The following is a 21,091-nucleotide window of genomic DNA, read 5'->3' as shown; positions in this document are numbered from 1 at the left end:
TTTTTCCATATTTTTTTGGGTGGTAACACTGATAAAAAAAATGTATAAAAATTTACGATTCTTCTAAAATGTAGTAAAATTTCTCGTCGAGTTGTAAAGTTTATGGATTTTCGGTTATGAAAACGTCTAAATTCATTCTCCCTTATGCCTATAGTTGCATTTAAAGGCTATCGATTGATTTTAAAAAGTTGGTATTGGGTAAGAATACTCGCACGTTCGAGATTTAATTCGTCCAGCTTCAGTTTCCAATATTTTATTCGGTTCGATGAAGTTTTGAGTTTGAGGACGAAAGAGTATGCTTCTTTCGGTTGCAGATTTAACATAGGAAATTATTGGAATGAAATGATGTGTAATTTACATATTTCGCTTCTAAAGATGGAAAGAGGTTCGAAATTTGTTCGAAATTTTTTTTTTTTTTGAAATCCATTGTTATACCCTTTTAATTTGAGAAATATGTACTAATTTTGTGCACTGTTTCTAGTGGTGCCCAACGACATTACTTCCAATGCCTTTATCACTGAACTTGCTGGCAAAAATAGTGCTTTCGTCATTGAATTGGTTTTCAAAGATTATACAATTTTGACAATTCAGTCACGTTTTATTAACCCCCCCCCCCCCCCACCACCACCACCACCCTCGAATGAAATTCCTCGACCTTACAAGCACCTTGTTTCGAAGGTGGAACTCTTGATTCATTACACACTTGTGAAGAGAGATGAGAGAGAAAGGAGACCCTGAGATGATGGTGGTGTTGGTCTTGGTCTTCAGCGACGTCGACGTCGGCGTATAGCGAAAATTCGTCTAATTCATAATTTAATACGTACGATTGGTAACACTGCGAACTCGTCGACTCTCCCCGGTCGGTATCGAGCTCGTATATTTGTGCAGTTCGGACAAGAGTTCGCGTTCGGTGCGCGCAAAGCGAAGCGTTTTATCGTGCGATTTTGTTGCTGCGAAGTGTTTACCGTTGACGCGTTCCAATTTCTTCGTTGAGCTTCGTCGCGAAATCAATTTCGAAAGTTTTTTTTTCTCGCTATTTCAACAACCCTTGTGGCGGGAAAAATTTATTGTGCCCGGTGGAGAGAAAATTTCGTAAATTTTCCATAATTTTTTTCATCGACGACGTCGATCTGTTGTGTTCAATTGTGTGTGTGTGAGGCCGACTTGTGGCTGGAAAATTATATTAAGTATTATATTGTCAGTGTAATTTGAAAATGTGCGCTTGATGCGACTTACAAGTGCGGTGCAGTTTAGTTGGTTGTTGCAGTGCAATTCGCGTAGAATTTTTTCGAGTTTTTAGTTTGTATTATTCTTTATATACTTATGGTGATGGTCGAGTTATGATGTGATGTATTGATACACGCACCGATATTGTTGTGGTATCGTCGTCGCCTCCTTTGATCATCGTATTTTACTGTAAAATACAAACGTCGCGCTGTTCAATTCTCAACGTTTTTCGGTGAGTAATCGACGACTGGTTTCATTAAAGGGGGTGGAAAGGGCCCAGGAAGGGGGTGAGACAGAGAGTTGAAAGTGAAACTGCAGCGACGACGATCTCTAAGGTCGCTGGAACTTTCAACTTTTCGTCAACTTTGTTCTATCAAGTTGGCGCGCAAAGATTTTCTCTATATTAACCCTTTTCGTTATTCGAAGTGGTTGGAAAAAATTCATCGAGTTTTCCATCGATAAAGTAGGTACCCATCGAGTATGTCTCGACGAATAAACATCTTCTCTCGTTCTATACATATATTGTATATAGTAAAATCCATCATTCGAGATACGAAATTCTACGTACCCAGGTGACTCGAGTGAGCCGAGAAATTCACATCTCTTGTCTCTTGTCCCCTGCCTTGAAACTCGAAAAGCTCAAAAGAGCTCGATATAGTGCCCTGTGGTGTACGTCGTGTTCTCGTATATATATATACTTACTCGTAAGTACATAATTTATAACGTTCAAGTTTTGAAGCGCCAAGTCTCTTCTCATTCTGCAGGGTGTCTACTGGCAAGAAAAAGGCAAGAAAGTTAGAAAAAGGCGAGAAATTCACATGGGTGGCAAGAAAGTTAGAAAATAGTGTAGAAATTCCTTCGAAAAGCAAGAAAATTTCCAAGAATTCACATCAAAAATCTCTGAAAAATTGAAGTTATCCCACCAAAATTTTAAGTTTTTATTTTGTTAAAATTGATCATGTTCTACTTTTCGAATTAAAAATTTTCCAAAAATTTTGCCCTCGCTTCGCTCGGGCCATTCATGATGCTATTTTCAAAATTTTCAAGAATTCAAAAATTAAATAGGAAATTTTTCATTTCCAGGTAATACCCAAACCATTTGAAAAGTGCAAATTTTTTATTTTCTGAACAGAACGACTAACTTTTCAAAATTGTTGATATTATTGAGCTTCGCTGAAAATGTAAAATAAAGCATCCAAAATTGTCGTTTTTTCTTTTTTTACACCAATTTTTTCAACAAATTTTCGCTCTCGCTTCGCTCGAGCTCTAATTTTACCCTCATTTCAATACAATGATCATTCATTGTGAAGAGTTTTCTGAAAACTACCTAAAATGTCCATTTTTCGTGTCTAAATTTCTGATTTTGCTCTCCCCTCAATTACAAATAAGAATATAAGCTCTTTTATGGTTTGATCCTGTAATTGTTGTATATGTCACTGGTATTTAGCACGTTAAAATTTTGATTTTTGTCGGAAAAATAACAATTTTTTGATGGAAAAATGACATCATACAGCATACACCCCCTCCCCCAAATAACCTGACTTCGATCCGCATTCGAGTTAACTTTTTATTTTGTTACTGTTTTCATCATAGAATTGAATTCACTTCAGTAGACATGCCTCAACGTCTGTTTTTATCACTTTTTTTATTACTATTTTTTCATTTGAGAAATTAATTCACTTCTCTGCTTTGAAGAATAAATTTTTGAGAAATTTTGTTTGGGAGGGAGGGGGGTTAGAGGGGTTAGCGAAGATTATCTAGATGCGTAAATTTGAAGGGGGGTAAGAAAATTCATTTTTGGAAGCAAGAAAAAAGCAAGAAAAAGGCGAGAAATTCGCTTTTTTGATTTTAGTAGACACTCTGCATTCTGTCTATATGTACGTATTCTATGGCTCTGAAGAGTCATCTATAATGTATTAGTTTCAAGCTATACTATAACAGCAGTGTCCCTTGTTTTCTCTCGTGTATTTTACTTTTTATTGTGTGGAATTCTCCGGGTTGAATTTCGCATCATTCGTGTTTTGTCGAGTACAGTGACCTTTGAGTGAGAGTAAAAAGATACGAAGATGGTAACCTACTTTTTTACTGGGCTGAAATTTGGACCGAATTGTAGCCAAAGTTGATTGCAACTTGAATGTTGTTGAATGGAGAAGTAAAAAAGGAGATGGAATTGTTGAAGTTTGATTTGAAGGGGTATCGAGTTGGTTAACCTTTGCTTTGTGATTTCTACGAGTGTGAGAAATTTGGTTTTTGGGCAGTAATTGGAGATATGGTTGAAGAAAAAATTCGAAAAATTGTGAGGGGGAGAGGATGGGAGGGGAGGGAGCAGATAATGGTGATTTGACCCAGAAAGAAATGATTGGCTCGATGAGATGGATTTTCAAACGAGTTGTAATTCGAGAAATGAAAATTTTCACAAGTTTGTGGACTGAAAGGATTTGTGGAAAGAAAACATGGAATAAAATTTGAGCAATTTTTTTTGTGTTTTTTGAGAAGCTAAATTCGAGCCTTTTTTTCATGCTGTTGTTGTGGTAGTCGATTATGATTTTTCGAAGCCATTTTTGTTCGTGGAATGGCAAAGAAGGGAAAATTTTCACTTTCGTAGACCTCGAACAGATTTTCAAGAATCGCTATTCCACGATGATGATATGAAACATTTGAATTTAACGAATAAATTCTTGAAAAATTCGCCTCACGAAGTAACTTGATAATAATTTTACAGAATTTTACGTACCTACATCAACATTTCAAAGAACGATTACACAAATTTGTTGCAAAGAACTATTTGTTAGACATTTTTTTCCCCTATAAATTGAAGGAAATTTCTTAATTAAATTTTCGTGTATTTTTTCTTTTTTTTTTTTTTTGAAATTACGTGGGATGTTTGTGAAGAAAATTTATATAAAAAAGCGTCTTCGAGTCTGCTTCGGCGAAAAGATTACTTTTCTCATAAAAATATGCGGTAGATTTGTTTGATTTTTTTCTCTGTTCAATGAAATTGGTACTTTTTGGTGATATGAATTGACCTCATAAATTAACTATAGATAAGCTGACAATTTCAATCTGATTAATTTTCATTTCAAATTGTATGATGCTTTGAAAATTTTTCGATCTTTTGAGCATATAGGTAATGAGCTCAAGGATTTAGAGATTTCGGTCCTTGGACATCATTTTACATAATTTAGAATTTATTTTTCCATTTCAGTTTTTTAGACGAAGTCAATGACAACTTGTTCGTCCAACCTCAGCTTTTAATAATTGTCAAAATAAGATATAGTGATACTCACACCATAAAAATGAAAACAAAAATGATTTTTTTCTATTTTTCAAATTGAAGTATTCTATGGTAAAATTTTCAGCAGTCCAATTGCGAAATTCACGATAAAAATGGGAATTTTCCCATGAGACGAAAAAATATTGCAGAGTGTCCAGTTCCTGAAAAAATTGAGAACAATCAGAAAATTTCGCTATTCAGAAAATATCAACCAGATGTCAACAGAAATTGGATGGGACGATTTGTGTGCATAAATTTTTTTTTGTGAACTTGTAAAATTCTTCATCTTGAATTTTTTATCGCCATAGCAAAAATTGATAAGGTGATTTTAGGACCCGATAAACTGGGAATGAGCTGAGCAAGGTGCTTGAAATATTTACTTTTTTGACATTTTTTTTTTTTTGGAATGAGCAGTATTTTTTCAAATTTTGGCTTATTTAAAAAAACTGGACTGATTTGTGAAGTGTCCCTAATTTTCAATTTTCCTAATTTTTAAAATTTTTGTTTCCAAAATGGTGAAGTTTTGGTGCAGCTTCAAATTTGCCAAGTTCTATCTTCTACGAGTTGGATTTTTCACTTTTTTGAGGGGGGGGAGGGCACAGAAATTTTTGTTTTGAAAATCCTTACAATTCTTAATATTTTGTGAGTGAAATTTTGACACTTCATTTGTGGACTTTTGAGAACGGATCTTTTTCACAAAAGAACAACTTGCTAGATTGAAAAAGTATGTTCAAAAAGCTCCGAAACCAAAATTTTTAAACATTCGAGTTCATTTTTGGATTTTTGGCGAATTTTTGAAAATTCATAAAATTCAAAAAAGACGATTCAAGGCGCAATTATTACAAAATAATACCCATTTTCAAAACTTTGGGACATTTAACCCCCCCCCTCTCCCGCCCCCTCGCTCACAAATCCGCTTCAGTTCTTTCCTATCTCAAAATTTACTTTGATTTTCTAGTCAAACCGATCTCAAATTCGGAATATTTTCGCAATTATTAAAAATTTGGGTACATGAGCTCTCTTAAAATGGGTTCCCGCGAGGTCAAATTTATTCTTTGGGGCTCGTTTCGCGTTTTCTGGCAAAATTCCAAAAATCGTGTTTTTTGGACGTTTAAAACAATTTTCCGATATTCTGTTAAAACTGCCTAAAAATTTCTATTTATTGTTCAAAATTTGTAAAAATGATCGCTTTTAATCGCTAAACTTGTCAAAGTTGCGTCGTGTTTCGACAAAATTGTCAAAAAGTCCTTTTTCCCCTAAAATTTTCGACAGAAGAAGTTGCATTATTGTCAAAATTGTCTGGAAGGGTTATTATGTTTTATCAAAATTGTCAAAAGAAAGTCCTGTTTTTAGCCAAAGTTGTCAAAAAGTCAGATTATCTGTCAAAACTACGATAAAATTTTGATTTTTTCCAAAACTGTCAGTAAAGTCACCTCTTGTCAAAATTACTACTTTAAAAATCCTAATTCTTCTCAAAATTATGAAAAGGATCTGTTTTTTTTTTTTGCAAGAATTGTCAAAAATTACATGATTTCTGGCAAAGAATCAAGACGTTTTAGAATCTCTCGCTTAAAAAGAAAGATTTTCTCAAATTTTTGACAAAAATTATGATTCTTCAAAAAATATTTTCTTCGCTAGAATCAGGACTTTCATCAAATTTCTGGCTAAAAAAATCAAGACTTCATAAAATTTCTGGTTAGAAAATCGAGACTTTATTGCATTCCTGGCCAAAATCAAGACTTTTTTCAAACTCTGGCTGAAAAATTGAGAGGGTTTCTCTGTGACAAAAATCACGTCTCCTTTGAAATCCTGAAAAAAAATTCAGGACTTCCTTCACTCTGGCAAAAACCAAGGCTCTTTTAAATTTCTGGCAAAAATGTGAGACTTTTTTGAAAACTCGGCCGAAATCAGAATTTTTTCTCATTTTGAATTTCTGGCAAAAAATCAGGATTTTTCAAAAATCTCTGGTAAGAAAACGGAAACTTTTTCAAATTTCTGACAAAAATCAGGACTTCTTTAAAATCGTAAAACAAATCAGGATTTTCCTAAATCTTACAGACGCTGGACTTTCTTTGAAACACGTGATTTTGGGCAAAAAATCACGACTTGTTTGCAATTTTAACAAAAAAGTGGGACTTTTTTAAGGTAAAAAAAAAATTGCATCAGCCTGTAGAACGATACCACAGGCACCTTTATTCTTTCACCTGTAGGTACATAGAAGTGTAGGTATATATTTTGTGAGTCGTTGTCGAGGAATTAGGAACCCTTTTGACATCTCTCTGCAATAACAGAAGTGAAGATTATGCTGCTTCGCAGTCGTGTCGAGGACTCGAGAGAAGTGAAAAAAAAAAAAGCTGTCGTGTAATTCGATCATGCGGCAAAGCTATGCCAAGTATTAAATTCTTTCGTCGTATCGAAACAAACAAACAAGCAAACTGTCATCATACACACTCAACAATACCTTCTTATAAGTTACCTATTTTCCCTACGTATCGAATCGTTTACCTACTTGTTACGAGTAAGTCCGCGATGCGAAGAGTCGACGACAAATAAGAAAAGAAAGCTGCTGCCGATGAAAGAAAAATAAAGCAAAGAAAAAATATTATGAAAAATTCCTCGACGTTTTGAGGACGACGACGACGACGAGACGTGGGGGTATAAGACGATGCTGCGAATCGGTGGAACCATTTCACCAACCAATCCGATGGTATTTTGAAATTACTAAAAACTCGTTTGAGCTATTGTCGAAACGGTACAATAAAACGCAACAAATGATAAATGAAAGAAAGGTACTCGTACCTACAAAAAGCACCCGAGAAAGGCAAAAATTTCATTTCAAATATTGCTTATAAATTTTCTCGTCGATGGAACGTGCGATTATGTAGTTGTTATATTCCCTATTCCTGGTACTCGAAAAATGATGAAAGTCATAGTCGTTTTATTTTTACAGCACGACGACGACGACGAAGATGAGGCTATTGTTACCTCACTATACCTCTTTTTTCAACTTTTTCAGCTCAGAGTTTGAAAGTTTTCTGCGTCATCGAAATGGACGCGTTTCGTGTTATGTGAGGTGTAGATTTTTTGAAAAATTTATTGCAGTGTGGAGGACAAAAATGAATCCACGATGCGGATGAGTTTTAATCGGAATTGGAAAAGAAAATGGTGTAATGTACAAGAAGAAGAAGAAGAAATATGCATTTATTCGTCTCAGCGCCTAAACAACGCGATACTTAAGAGAGTAGGCAAAAAAATTTTATAAAAACCTACGAATATAACAATTTGAAAGAATTATTGTTTTATTGCATCAAAAAAGATCTTGAGGATTTTTATGTGTTTTAAGACAATTCATAAGATTTTTGCTAAGTAGGAATTCAAAGTGGGAGCCCTGCAATTGCGCCAAATCACCAAAATCATGTACCCGGAATTGCGCCGGGTGTTCAAAAAAGTATACTGGCAATTGCGCCGAGTTGAAGAAATGCGAAACGAACAAGATATGAATGAATCGTTCAGTCGCAAAAGTTATGTCTATGATTTATTCACCCACTCCAGAATCTTCCCCCATCTAATGTCGCAAAAAAATAGGTTCAACGAACAGGAACAAAATTACAGGTTGTTCGAGAGGGGGTGGGGAGGGTGACTGAGAATTTTCCGATTGGTATGAGGAAAAAAAATACCAATTTTGCCGAATAAAATGATGCATTTCTAAATAGGTACTCACTCATCCATTAAAGCTTATTTAAAAATTGTAATTTTCCCTTTTGAATTTATGGAAGTTCCAAATATGTATGAAATTTTTTTAGTTTGGGAAAGAGATAGGAATTGGTCCGAGCAAAATGAGGTCAAAAGTATTCAAAAATTTGTATTTCAAGAAGTGAAAAACAATGTATTTTTTAAAAACTTATTTCTTTTTCTGCTCAAGAATTTTAGAATTTGAATGTTGAGTTTTTGAAAATTTCAATTTTGAAAAAGTGAAAATATAATAGCAATAAGTACCTCATGCCCCTACGTCTACAGTGTCTACACCTAATTATAAGAACGAATTATTCAACTACACCAAAATTACGATTCTGACAGTCCGTAGTGTGAGCAAAGGGTCGGGAAGATTTGTTCTTTTGATTGGCGCAGTTCCCCATGAACACATTTCCCTATCTGGCGCAATTGCAGGTATGCTTATTTTTCTACTCGGCGCAATTCAGGGTATATTTGGCGCAATTGCATGGCAGCCTTCAAAGTCATCAAGCGATTCCAGCGTGAATAGGTATTTTTCAGTAAGTCTTTCAGAGAAGACGTCAATTGATTCTATTTGCAGTTCATTATGTAACTGATTGTTTCGGAGGAACCATGGTGCGTTTGTAATGATTCGCAGAACTTTGTTTTGTATAATTTGTAGCTTATGTTTGTTAGTTTTTGAAGCTGTGATCCATATTGGCACTGCAGCTGCATATGTGAATGTGCTACGGATGAGACTTTTGTAAAGAAGTAGACTATTACAAGATGTAGACAATCTGGAACGATGATTCAATAATGGGTCAAGTTTACATAGTTTGAGGTAGGCATCACGTGATTTGAGAACAATATGGTTTTTGTGAAATAGTTTGTGGTCAGAGTGTACGCCGAGATATTTAACTGCTGATGTATTCCATGGTACCACAGTGTTATCGATTAAGATTTCTGGAGTCGGTGAGATTTTGCGAAGTGTGAAGATTTTCATTTCACTTTTGAGAGGATTTAGCTTGAGTTTCCAGCGTTCAGACCATGGTTCGAATTCATTGATACCAGCTTGAAGTTGATCACAAGCAATTAGAAGATCATTATTTTGGACGAGTAAACACATATCGCATCTCGGGAGTTATAAGGTCACATCTCAAAAAAAATCAATTTTGATGTTTTTGAATTTTTGGGGTTTGCATGACCCCCTGCAACCAAAAATAACACTTTGAGTCGGGTATGCTGCTTAGATCATGTAAAAAATGCAAAGGGCCTAACTCAAAATTTCTACAACATTGCAAGTTGTTTAGAGTTATAAGGTCACATCTCAAAAAACTCCTCTTTCTTTGAGTAAAATTTGCACATACAAAGTGTCAGAAACCAGTTTCGATAGTGTTGAACGTTTTTAAGATGTAAAATAATCACAAGGAGTGTATTTTTTGTAGGTTTGCTCCAAAACAAAAAATTTTTAAAATAGAACATTTTTCAGAAAAATTAATTTGCATATATATTAAAATTTTAGTTTTTTGGGAAAAACTCAAAAACTAAGCACTGTAGAAAAAAACTAACGACATTATGTCGATTGGAAATTTAATTCTCTACAATTTTGTTATCCTGAAAATTTTTTTGGACGCTTTTTTTTGCCTCCAGATCACTTTTTATGAAAGGTTATAACTCAAAATGTTTTCCAAACATTGAAATATTTCCTCTTTAAGATTTTATTTTTCAAAATATTCTTATGCTAAATGAAGGTAGGATACCCAATCTTCAAAATGACATGCTATTCATTCCTCACAATTGATTATAAGTTGATGAAAATAATGAATCAAGTTTTAAAAAAAAAGAAAATCACTCTCCTGTAAAATTTCACTTTTTTGAGATGTGACCTAATAACTCCCGAGGTGCGATATCATCAGCAAACATTGCTATTTCATTATCAGCTGGTTTAGGAATATCAAAGCAGTATAAGATAAACAATGTTGGACTCAATACAGCGCCTTGAGGTACACCTTGGCTGATTCCTCGAAGCAAAGAGCTTTCATCGTCAAATTGAACATAAAATTTCCTATTTTGAAGGAAGGAAGAAATGATTTTACATAGAAAGGCGGGTGTTTTGATTGTAACTAATTTGTGAATTAAACCGCAATGCTATACAGAGTCGAAGGCCTTTTTGATGTCTATAAAAGCTGCAGTTGTGAATTGCTTCTTTTCATAGCCGTTGTTAATAAGTTGTACCATTCGATGCAACTGATGAAGTGTGCTCATTTTATTATGAAAACCATATTGAAAAGATGGCAAAATCTGTTCCTTTTTCAGAAAGTCCAAAAGACGTTTACAAATGATTTTTTCAAGGATTTTGGATAGAGAAAGAAGACTGATAGGTCTATAACCATTAGGAGACGAAGAAGGAGATTCTTTTTTGGATAGCACAATTACTTTGGCAATTTTCCTGGCGTTAGGGAAGTAACTAATTCGAAGGCAAGAGTTGAAAAGTGTTTTTAAGCTGATTAGGATATTTGTTGGAAGGTTTTTAAGCATAATGTTACTGATGTTATCCAAGCCTGGATTTCTGGATTTTGATTTTTTTGATAATATAGCAAATTTCTTCAACAGAGGTTCGACAAAGCATTTTGCAAAGACTATGATTGCTAGGTTCAGTCAAAATATCAAGAGTGTCTATATTTCTATTGCAGAAAATACCTTTGTAAAAATTAGCAAATAATTCACATTTTTCATGGTTTGTAGTCGCCGATTTGTTATTATGAGTTAGTGGAGGTAATATTGTTGGTTTGTTGATAAGACTTCTAGTATGACTCCATAAAGAAGAATCTCAAAACAACTGCAAAGAGTGTCTCAAACTTTAACTAAAAACAGAACTTTTTTTTGTCAATTTGGGTAAAATTGAAAATTTTTTAAATCATTTTCCCGACAATTTTGAAAAAAAATCACAATTTTTTGATGATTTGACAAGGAATGTGACATAGTGACAACTTTAGCTAAAAACAGGAGGGTTTATGAAATTTTTGGAAAAAAGTAGAAACTTTCTATGATTCTTGCAAAAAAACAGATCTTTTTCATAATTTTGGGAAAATTAGGATTTTTAAAGTTATTTTTACAAAACGTGACTTTTCCAACAGTTTGAGAAAAAATCAAAACTTTATCGTGTTTTTGACGAAAAATTTGATTTTCTAACATTAACTAAAAACAGGAATTTTTTTGCCAATTTCGACAAAACGTAATAAAAAACCATGTAATTTTTGAGAATTCTTGCAAAAAACCGACCCTTTTCACAATTTTGGGAAAAATTAGGAATTTTGAAGTAATTTTGACTAGACGTGACTTTTCTGACAGTTTTGGATAAAAAGTCAAAACTTCATTGATCGTATAATTTTGACAAAAAATTTGACTTTTTGAAAACGTTGACAGAAAACAAGACTTTTTAAAGACAATTTTGACAAAACATAATAACCCTTTATGACAATCATTGCAATAAAGGGATCATTTTGAGAGATTTTGAACGATAAACAGAACTTTTTTAGCAGTTGTCTTGGCAGAATATTGGAAAATTTTAGAAACATCAAAAAACAGGATTTTTGGAATTTTGCCAGAAAACACGAAACGATCTCAGAAGTATAAATTTCACCCCGTGGGACCCTTTTAAGGGGGCTCATGTACCTAAATTTTTTCAATTGCGAAACTTTTCTGAATTTTAAGATTGGTTCGACTGATAAATCAAAATAAATTGAAAGAAACGAGGCGGATTTGTGAGCAGGAGGGAGGGGGAGGGGGTATTTTGTAATTATTGCCGTTTAATCAAGTTTTTTGAATTTTTAAAAATTCGCCAAAAATCCAAAAATGAACTCGAATGTCTAAAATTTTAATTTCGGAGGTTTTCGAACATACTTTTTCAATCTACGAGTAACAAGTTGTTCTTTTGCGAGAAAGATCTGTTCAAAACTCCACAAAATATGAAGCGTCAAAATTCCACTCGCAAAATATTAAGAATTGTAGAGATTTTCAGAACAAAAATTTCGGTGCTCTCCCCTCCCCCCCCCCCCTCCATTGTGAAAAAATCTCATAGAAGATATAGAACCAGGCAACTGTGAAGTTGGGCCAAAAATCTACCATTTTGGAAACACAAAAATAAAAATCAGGACAGCTAAAATCGGCAAGTCAAATCAGTCCTGTTTTTTCAAATATGCCAAAATTTTAAAAAGTACCTACTGCTCATCTCAAAAAAATGCCAAAAAAGGAAATATTTCAAGCTCCTTGGCCCAGCTCATTCCAAGTTTCTTTAATCCCAAATCACCTTATCTATTTTCTCTATGGTAATGAAAAATTCAAGATGAAGAATTTTACAAGTTTACAAAAAAAAAGTATGCACACAAATTGCCCCATCCAATTTCCGTTCACATCTTTTTTTTTGATTTTTTTCCCATTTTAATCGTGAATTTTGCAATTAGACTGCTGCAATTTTTACCACAGAAAAATGCTGGAATAATTCAATTTGAAAAATAGGAAAAAAAACAATTTTTTTATTTTTATGGCGTGGGTATCACTAATACCTTATTTTGATAATTTTTAAAAGCTCAGGTAGGACGAACAGGTCATCATTGACTTTGTCTGAAAAACTGAAGGGTAAAAAAATTCTAAACCATGTAAAATGATGTCGTAGGTTGAAAGGATCGAAATCTCTAAATCCCTGAGCTCATTATGCTTCTAAAAAGATTCGAAAATTTTCAATGTGTCATGTGTCATTCAGTTTGAAATGAAAATTAAACAGATTCAAATTGGCAGTTTATCCATTTATGTACCTATAGTTAGTTCACGAGGTCAATTCGTATCACTAAAAAGTACCAATTTCATCGAACAGAGGAAAAAAAATCAAACAAATCTACCGCATATCTTACACTCGAAGACGCTTTTTTATATTCCTCGTGAAACACATAAGACAAAATCCTACCAAAACCCGAACCCGGAAATGAAAAAAATAAAACGAATTAAAATTTTTCCAAAACTTGCCCTCTCACTTCTCCCATCTGCATTTTCATTTTTTTTTTTTTTTTTTTTTTTTTTTGAAAATACACTCGCATCGTTTCGTGGAAAAATAACTCTGCGAGAAAATTATTTATTCTTATTTTGAGAAAAATGACTTTTTTCGCTTTCTTTTCACCTTCTGTAGCTGTTTTCATTCGCGAAGAAAACCCAAATGAAAAATGAACCGAGAATTGAAAAAAAATACGCACTATGCGGTACCAAAATCTGCGTTTTGCGGAAACATACTTAACTTTCGTTATTGTATTCGCGTATAAAGTTGTATAGAAAATGAAGATAATGAAATATTTTCTTTTCAATTTTTCTGCGTAGTCTGCTACACTTGGGTATTTACTCGTGTAAAACGACAAATACTGTAGTAATTTGCACGTGTTTGTGGGTCGATTTCATGAGGGGGAAAAAATGGCGATGGAAGTAAAATGGAGATTGCAAATTGCTCATGTAGGTAATACATACAAAAAGAGAGGAAAAAAATCGAGCCTAATGACGTTTATAATCATGCATACCTATTTTTATTACGAGTACATGAATATTCGAAGGCACTGGTGCTGGTGCTGGTATAGTCCTACCATAACGTTGTCTTGCCATACGATTATTGATTAAGCCAGCCTGAAAAATAAAAAGGTCATTGGTTTTTATGGTTATATGGCTGGCGATGACATGGCCCGGCTGGGCTGCGTGTATTGTGCTTTTTATTTGCACAAGCGAGCTGACTGAGCTGAAATATTCTAAACACAGAGAAATTTCGTATACCATCGTCGGCCAGAAAGGCAGTCGGTAATTCGTATAATATACCGGCGTACGTCCACTTTCCTACACCTTGGCTGGCGCTAGTCTATGGCTATGTAAGTATTGTTGTCTTTTGCATGAATTTTCTATATCGATATATAGAAACGAAACGAGCTCGGGTCAAAGGTAAACACGGCTACACGAATGAATTAATTTTTCATTTAGCAACAGTCTGTATAGAGAATGATACCGAGCACCCTTTTTCTTTTATACCTGTACAGGTGTAGGTCTAGGTATATTTTGCGAGTCTTCGTCGAGGAATTAGGAACCTTTTATGACAGCCCTCTTCAATATCAGAAGAACTGAGCCCAAATGCTGGTCAAGAATATTCCTTGTAGATGTGGAAAGCTACACAGCGTTTAAAACGTCCTGTGTCCTGTGGTCTGGACCTGTTCCCTAAAAAGTTTTTGACAATTTTGGGAAAATTTTGAATTCCTTAAATAATTTTCAGGATAATTTTTGAAAAAATTACAACTTTTTGGTGATTTTGTTGAGAAATGTGACTTTCTGATAACTTTGCCTAGAAACAGGACACTTAAGTATGGAAATTTTGGCAAAAAAGTAGTAATTTTTGACAATTCTTGAAAAAATCAACTCTTTTTCACGATTTTGAGAAAAATTAGGATTCTTTAAATAATTTTGATGAAACACGTGACTTTCTTGAAAGTTTTAGGAAAAATCAAACCCTTGTTATAATCTTGACAAAGAAATGTGACTTTCTGGCAAGTTTGGCAGAAAAAAAGGACTGCTTTGATAATTTTTTTTTTGGCAAAACATAACGACTTAATAAAACTTTTCGTACTTAATGGGAACCTTTTTAGAAATTTTGAAGAAAAAAAAAACTGAATTCGATACTTTTTGAATGTCTCGGAAAGAAGCCAAGGCTTTCTTAGGAATTTTAGCGAAGATCAAGACATTTTGGTCATTTTATACAGAAATTGAAGCTTTTTGACAATTACGAGTACCAAATAAAAAAATCCTGATTTTTCCGTAAAGTTTTCAAAAAAAAACGTGTTTTCTACAAGAATTTCCAAAATAATACTCTTTTTTGCAAAAATCGCAGAAAATGTTTTTTTTTTTACAAAAATCGCAGAAAATGTTTTTTTTACGTCAAAGTTGTCAAAAATTGTAAAATGCTTCAGTTTTCGGCAAAGATTTAAAACTTGTAGTATTTTTAACCAAAAATTGAAGCTTTTGACAATTTTTATAAATTGATAAAAAAAATCCTGATTTTTTCCTAAAATTTCAAAAAAAAAAACGTGTTTTTCACAAAAATTTCCAAAAATTATTGTTTTTGGCAAGAATTGCAGAAAAAGTTTCTTTTTACATCAAAATTGTCAAAAGCTTCAATTTTTGGTAGGATTAATAAATTTTAGTATTTTTAACCAAAAATTGAAGCTTTTGATAATTTTTGTCAAATTGATGAAAAAATACTGAATTTTTTCTAAAATTTCAAAAAAAAACGTGTTTTTTACAAGAATTTTCTAAAATTACTGTTTTTGGCAAAAACTGCAAGAAAAGTTTCTTTTCACGTCAAAATTGTCAAAATTTTGGCGAAGATCAAAAATTTTTAGCATTTTTGGCCAAAGGTTGAAGTTTTTGACAATTTTTGTCAATTATAGTACAAAAATACTGATTTTTTCCTAAAATTTCAAAAAAAACGAGCTTTTTACAAACATTTTACTGTTTTTACTAAAAATTGCAGAAAAAGTTTCTCTTTACGTAAAAATTCTCAAAAATTGTAAAAACCTTCAATTTTTGGCAAAAGATCAAGTAATTTTAGTAATTTTGGCCAAAGATTGAAGCGTTTGACAATTTTTGACAATAATTGATGAAAAAATCCTGATTTTTTTAAAATTGCCAAAAAAAGTGTTTTTTTACAAGAATTTCCAAAAATTACTGTTTTTTTAAAAAATTGCAGAAACTGTTTTTTTTACGTCAAAATTGTCAAAAGCTGTAAAAAGCTTCAATTTTTGGCGAAAGATCAAGTAATTTTAGTAATTTTGGCCAAAGATTGAAACGTTTGACAATTTTTGACAATTGATAAAAAAATCCTGATTTTTTTCAAATTGCCAAAAAAAGTTTTTTTTCACATAAATTTCCAAAAAATTACTGTTTTTTGAAAAAATTGCTGTTTTTTTTTGAAATAGAAAAATTTATTACTCCTGTTAAAAAACACAACCTGACAAATTTAATATAATCTGACGCAGGGTGTAATAATCTAGTAATTATAAACACCCCCCCCCCCCAAAAAAAACGTCAATGTCAAAAATTGTAAAAAGCTTCAACTGTTGGCAAAGATTTAAAAAATTTGATATTTTTAGCCAAAAATGAAGCTTTTGACAATATTTGAATATTGATAAAAAAATCCTGATTTTTTCCTAAAATTGCCAAAAAAAAAAGGTAATTTTTGCAAAAAAATTTCCAAAAATTACTGTTTTTTGAAAAAATTGCAGAAAATGTTTTTTTTTTTTACTTTAATGTCAATAATTATTGTAAAAAGCTTCAACTTTATGGCAAAGATTAAAACTTTTTGATATTTTTAGCCAAAAATTGAAGTTTTTGACAATTTTTGAATATTGAGAAATAAAAAAAAACTGATTTTTTCCTAAAAATTCCAAAAAAAAAGTATTTTTCACAAAAAATTTCCAAAAATTACTGTTTTTTGAAAAAATTGCAAAAACTTTTTTTTTACGTCAAAATTGCCAAAAATTGTAAAAAGCTTCAATTTTTGGTAAAGATTGAAAAATTTTGATATTTGTTGCCAAAATTTGAAGCTTTTGACAACTTTTGACAATTGATAACAAAATCCTGATTTTTTCCTAAAATTGTCAAAAAAAACGTGTTTTTTAAAGAATTTTGAAAAATTACTGTTTTTTGCAAAAGTTGCAGAAAATGTTTTTTTTTTACGTCAAAATTGTCAAAAAAGGTTCAATTTTTGGCAAAGACCAAGAAATTCTAGTATTTTTTTACAAAATTTTGACTTTAAAAAAACTATTTCTTGCAATTTTTGAGAAAAACAGTAATTTTTGGAAATTCAGTTCTTGTACACAACAGTTTTTTTTATTGGTAATTTTAGGTAAAATCAGGACTTTTTATTATTTTGACAAGAATGCGACTCTTTGAAAATTTCGGCAGAATTTGGGAATATTTTTCGCAACTTGAGCAAAAAAACTGAATTTTTTGGTATTTTTTGCCGAAATTAAAACAGAATCTTTTTTTGCAATTTTGTTTAGTATGAGTTTATCTTTGAGAATAAAATTTTATAAAACGTTGATTTTGGAAGCTGATCAGTTATTTGTCTGGTTTTTAGCACTCTGCTGTGATACGAGGCTGATGTAATGAATTTATCACTATTCGAGTAAGAGCTGAAATGTTGAAACTATCGATGTCAAGGGGGGAGGGTGGTGTTGAACAGTGTTTTATTTAAGAAAACACACACAAAATCCAAAATTATTCTCTCCAATTGTTCTTTGTAAGATTTCAATTTTGTAATATATTGCACAATTTTGGTTTACTTTTGAGTGATACTCATTTTAAAATTTTTCCACCATTTCGAGTTCATCTGCCTTTTTTTTTTTTTTTTTTTTTTTTTTTCATATTTCATTTGCTGCAGCAATAATTTGGATTAAAATCGATCCCTAGCACTCGCTACAAACCTCACGATTTTCAAAGCAAGCATCGCCCTTCTTCAGATTGTGAGATGATCGCAACACTAGCCAAATTTTGGGTCACACTGAATGAGAATTTTCTCGAAAACTCCACCCTGCGAAGAAATTCGTATGTTCGCGTGAAAGCTCCATACAAACGGTCAATTTCAAACTCCATAATCTTATTTTCTATCTCGTTGTGCGAGAAAAAAAACCATCACGCGAATCGAGAAATACTTACCGAAGAAATATTCCGAATATTTTCCACAATACTACGTACAAAAAAATGAATTCCTTTCTTGCCTATGCGTTCGCAATGCCAAATACGAGGTATAAGTACGTGTCAGCTTTGATACCCAGAGTATCGCTGTATATCGAAGGAATACGAATACCAGCCTGAAAAGGCTCAATGAAGTGATGAATTTTTTCCAGCATAAGGTGTCGTTGTCGATACAGGCAACCGAGCTTTCCACACTCTATCAGGCGGGTATCGGCATCGGCATCGGCAGGCAGGTTTTCTCTTCATTTTCTTTAGCAACTGTCGACTGTCGTCGTCGTCAGCGGCGTGTTTTCATAAGCATTTGATTCCTCTTACACCTCCGAACCCCCTAAGTATTAAGCTGGTGTCACTTTGGCGTGTTCCACTGTTCCTCCTGTCTCTTTATAGTGTACAGGCACGACGACTAGTAGAATTTTCCCACCGTATACTCGTATTTTTAAATATCGATCCGAAGCCGATTATTGTTCGCCCACGGTATAAAAGTTAAGCGGTAATTTTACCTCTCTAAATGACAACACCCGTTGAATAAATTATTATATTATATTATTTTTCACTATACTATTCATTTGATTCTCTTCCTTCCTTCTTTTCGTTCACTTGGCGACATTTTTTATTCGGTTGGCGTTTCGATTGGAAAGTTTTCCTAATGTTTAACCAATGGGTGGCTGATTCCCTCTTTGAGACAATTTTTGTTCGAGAAATTGGAGTTCGAGTATTATAAAGACCGAAGGAATACAGGAGGACTTTGGAAAGTATTCTTCAGACTTCAAAAATGTTGGTTTAATAAAAATAAGTGTCTTGGATGAAGATGAGGAAATTTCTGAGGGGGGGGGGCGAACTGGAATATCATCCAGCTACTTTATTATGAGTACCTATGGCACAAAAATTTTTCTCCGCATATTCTATGTTTTTTGACAGAAAAAATATTCACTCGTTCATACGAGTTTACCTAGTCTGTGAAATTATTTAGCGTGTACTGCCATTTAAAACTCGTCGTCGTCGTCGTCGAGTCGTCGAGTCGCTCGATTTCGGCTTTAGCTTTTATGGCACATGCAAACTCCAATACGACCGTAATGAACGATTAACAACATTAACGTAGTTTTAACTAGCAACGAATAACGTCATAAATTATGCCATTAAATATAACCAACTTTACTACTCGAATTAACGTACTATACTAGGTAGGTATATCTATAGAGAAATACGCCGGTGGAATTTACTCGTATAGTCGAACGTCGCCACTTTTGCTTCCATTTGTGCCCCCGCGACGATACCTCGTCTGGTCTTCGAGCCTTTTTGCCTTCTAACGTATGTTCGAAGATGAGGGTGTTCTTCATTTAAGTACTTATTAAAGGTGTATGTTACTTTGCCACGTGTGTAGGTATAGGTAATGTAATAAGGCCTCTACACGTTGCTACATCGTGTATGTGTATCCGATAATGCGCTTTAACGATTTAATTTTTTAGTGTGTTGAAAATTTTAAGGCTGGTTTGAAACGATTCCTTTCGGTATTTCCTCTAAAGTGATAGAAAATTTGGAAATTTCAATTTTTATCGCATAAAAATTAATCAAATAGAAAATTGAGTAAGAATTCTACCAAAAAAAAAAAAAAAAAAAAAATGATGAAACGAAATTGTTGGGCGTGAAATTTTTTATCTGCAGGGTAATTCATTTTCCTCCCAAGAATTTTCAATTTTTCAGTCATTTCCAGCAAAAGTTGAGATTGTTTGCTCCAAAGTTGGAATTTTTTCATCAGTAAAATCAATTTTGAAATAAAAATAAATTGTGATTTAAAAAAGGATGAAATGAAAAGAAACAGAATTTCAGCTCATAAAACTTTCCATCTAGCGAAAATCAACTACTGCCTCCCCCCCCAAACAGTTTATATTATTCTTGTAATTTTTGGTATAATTTGTGATGTTTTTTGGACAAATTTCTGGTCATTTTTATTTAAATGTCTTGTAGTTTTTGGTCAACTTCATGTTTTTTTTGCTAAAATTTGTGGAAATTTTTGATAAAATGTGTAGTGATTGGTGATGGTGATTTTTGGTGAAATTTCATAATACATAATGATAACTTTTGTCAAATTCTTTGTACATAATGTAATTTTTGGTAAAATTCCTAATTATTTTTTCGGTTAAATAAACTTCTTTGTAGTTTTTGGTGAAATGTCATCATCTTTTTGGTAAACATCCTGGTAATTTTTGGTAAAATTCCGGATATGATTTGGTAACATCCCAGGTTATTTTTTTTTTTTTGGTTAGAATTCCTTTTAATTTCTGGTAAATGTCTTTATATTTTTCGGTAAAATTCCTTTCATTTTTAAGTGAAATTTCTTTGTAAATTTTAGTAAAATTCATTGAAATTTCTGGTGAAATTCCAATTTTTCTGTTGATAAGATTCATTGTAATTTTTGGTAAAATTTCTTTGTAATTTTTAGTAAAATTTCTGTTGTGTTTTTTTTTTGTAAAATTCCTGTTTATTTTTGGTAAAATTGTTGGTATTTTTATGGTAAATCTCCTAGTAATTTGTATGAAATTTCCTAATTATTTCTGGCAAAATTCCTGGTAATTTTAAAGTAAAATTACTCGTATTTTTTATAATTTTTGCTAAAATTCACAATTTTTTTTTTGTAAAATTTCTAGTTATTTTTGGTGAAATTCTTGGTATTTTTGCTGGCAATTTTGATTATTTTTGATGAAATTCCTGGTTATTTTTTTGGTAAAATTCCGGGTATAAATTTCTTTTTTAGGTCAAATTTTTCATCACTTTTGATAAAATTCCTATATTTTTTTTGTTTTGTGAAATTCCTGGTTTTTTTTTTGGTAAAATTCTTGGTATGTTTGAAGTAAATTTCCTAGTAACTTGTATAAAATTCTTGATTACTTTTGAGTTTTGATAAAAGTCCCGGTTCTTTTCTTGTTAAGATTCCTGGTAATTTCTGATAGAATTCCTGATAATTTCTGGTAAAATTCCTCCTGATTTTTGATAAAATTCTGGTAATTTTTGGTAAAACATGTACCTTGTATTTTTTGATCAAATTTTTCATAATTTTGACTGAAATTCCTAATTTTTTTTTTGGTAAAATTCTTGGTACACATTTTT

The 21,091-nt window shown here is 32.5% G+C and overlaps 2 protein-coding genes across 3 annotated transcripts in view; both read left to right on the top strand.

The window, feature by feature from the left end:
• The window catches only part of Nca (neurocalcin homolog), a 392,453-nt gene that overhangs the window by 260,604 nt on the left and 110,758 nt on the right, over positions 1-21,091 (top strand). The gene's annotated exons all lie outside the window — the stretch shown is intronic.
• Positions 1-21,091, top strand: part of LOC135845532 (neuronal calcium sensor 2) — a 383,834-nt gene that overhangs the window by 260,307 nt on the left and 102,436 nt on the right. The window contains exon 1 of one of the 2 annotated variants that reach the window (XM_065364142.1): positions 870-1,459. The exons of the other annotated variant lie outside the window; for it this stretch is intronic. The gene's annotated coding sequence lies outside the window, so the exon portion shown is untranslated. Of the gene's footprint in view, positions 1-869; positions 1,460-21,091 lie in introns of those variants that run through there. 2 annotated transcript variants of the gene reach the window in all.

The sequence above is a fragment of the Planococcus citri genome, chromosome 4 (genome assembly GCF_950023065.1).
Source record: "Planococcus citri chromosome 4, ihPlaCitr1.1, whole genome shotgun sequence".
Lineage (NCBI taxonomy): Eukaryota > Metazoa > Arthropoda > Insecta > Hemiptera > Pseudococcidae > Planococcus > Planococcus citri.
This window is presented reverse-complemented; position numbering and strand designations above follow the sequence as displayed.